Source organism: Humulus lupulus, chromosome 4 (assembly GCF_963169125.1).
Source record: "Humulus lupulus chromosome 4, drHumLupu1.1, whole genome shotgun sequence".
Classification (NCBI taxonomy): domain Eukaryota; kingdom Viridiplantae; phylum Streptophyta; class Magnoliopsida; order Rosales; family Cannabaceae; genus Humulus; species Humulus lupulus.
The window spans coordinates 9,139,388-9,142,005 of NC_084796.1; positions in this window are offsets into that span (position 1 = coordinate 9,139,388).

Sequence of the window (2,618 nt, forward strand, 5' to 3'; positions counted from 1 at the left end):
GTAAGCAGTCATGTACTAATTCTCATTTCTTCAAGATATTTAATCAAATATCTTGAAAAAATGAGAACCATTACATGAATACATTGATTATCCCCAAGGCATCCAATAGGTGCATGTGTACCTATATCTGATACTATCATTAATTAATGATAATAAATAAAGTTTTTATTGAATTAAATAAAAAGTTACATATACTTGTTTAAATTACATATCACTGTCCTCATCATCACTAACTACAACATCATTACGAACACCACTATCACTATCGACTAGAACATTGTCGTCATCCTCATCGTCTTCATACTCGGCCAACGTGTCGTCTTCAAATTCAACTTCATCATCGACAACAAATTCATCTGAACCTTCGCCAACCCAATCATCGACGTTGTACACTTCAGTGACATTGGCATTAACATGATCATACTGAAGATTATAAAAAATTGGAAGTTCTACCCACAACTGAAATGAAGAATAATTAACTTCTTGCAATATTGATATATCATTTGTGGTCTCAGTATCATCAACATCAGAATTTGAGAAATCTCATACATTCCTCGGAATGTATTCATTAACGAGCCTCCAATCATCCCCATTTTTCACATATCGAAGATAATACACCAACTTCGCTTGAGATGCGAGAATGAAAGGATCATCTTTATAACATTCTTCCTTCACATATACGCTCATAAAATTAGATTCCACTTTAATTCTACTTGTATTAAACCATCTACACTTGAATAGGAGAACACTGTAACCCATCAAGTAGGACAATTCAATTACTTCTTCCTGAACTCCATAGTAGTTCACTTCTTCCTCACTTGGCACCATTACACCGCAATTTTGTGTTTTAAGCTTCATATCACGACCATGAATCACAAATTTCACACCATTCACTATCATCCCTGGATATGAGAACACGGTGCCGCTTGATTTGTTTGCGAGAGCATACAATTCATTATTCACTTCAGTAGGTGTTGACTCATGCAAACCGTTCCCCTATCAACATTAACATTGAAAGTTAGTTTTGGATTGATTAAGTGGGGTTTCGGAAAAGAATTGACTAATATACATACTCTTTCTTTGAACCACTGAGGAAAATCAGCTTCTTGTTGAACTTCAAGATTCGAGCCCCCCCGTCTTCTTAATTCATCCATATGCTTACTACAAACGGACAACAATGTTATGATTTTTGTCTTTACTCGGTATATAAACCAAAAAAATTTATTGAAAAAAGACTAGAAAACATACCTAAGGTACTCCTTAATTTCGACACAATTGTTCAAGATATACCACTCAACATTTTGCTTTAACTACGGATTGAGGAGCATACTTAATTTCTCACCAAATGGACGACCAACAGCCTTATAAATAGAATATTCTCGATTTGGTTGGGATTCAACCTGATCGTCATTCCTCTCAGGTCGATTGAATCGAGTCTCAACCCTTCGGAGGTACATTGAGCAAAAGGATAAGGCCTCGTTGACCACGTAAGCTTCTACGATTGAACCTTCCGGACGTGCACGATTTCTTACATACTATTTATAAACCGCCATCGAACGCTCAATAGGATACATCCACCTAAAGTGCACGGGACCGCCAAGAATTTCCTCTTTCGGAAGATGCAAAACCAAATGCACCATAATGTCGAAAAATGCTGGAGGAAATATCATTTCCAACTTGCATAAAATGGTGATAATGTCTGTCTCCATCTTCTCAAGGTCTTTCACATTCAAATTCCGTGAAAAAACTTTTTTGAAAAAACCGCACAACTCAATAATTGGCTTCCGAACTTCAGGAACCAAAAACGACCTAATTGCGGCGGGCAACAACTGCTGAAACAACACGTGGCAATCATGTGATTTCAGCCCAGTTATCTTGCCATCATTGATGTAACGCCCTGGTTACCCTAGGACAGTTACTGTGAACGGTGAACCGGAAATTTGACTCGCTACCTGAGTCCTTTGGTTAAAACGTGCTTCTAAGTGCTATTAACAGGCTAAGGTGAAAAACCAATAAAAAGGAAATGACATATTTTATTAAGTACATAAAACTGTTCATGGGCCCATAAAATCTTTTACAAGTTATTTACAACTCAAAATGGTCATTACTGTTTCAAATTTACAAACCCGCCGACCTAAGCGGCAAAAAAATAGGATAAACCCCCTAGTTCCTCTGAGAACGCCTTGGACGTGGTGTTCAAGCGGCCGCATATGTACACATCACCACCTAAGCTCTCCACTCAAGGTTGGGTGAGATTTTCTTTCCCTTTACCTGCACCACATAGCACCCATGAGCCAAGGCCCAGCAAGAAAACACAATATAGCATGATATAATATCAACAATGATTATAATAATCATTCAGGACTTTCAGTCCAAATAGAGGAGTGACAATTGGAAAAGTCACTAAAGTTGGTTCAGTTCCCAATAGCCATGTGACGATAGGGTCACCGCGGCTTTAAAGATAAGTGATCATTTCACTAGCTTAAACAGGTTAGGTGCATGACGACTAGTCATCAACATAACCTACCTCATGACCTTAGAGTCATAACCATGGAACACAGTTCCCTAGCCATGTGACAAACAGTCACCCAGGCCTTTGGCCCTGGCTCTAAGTAACT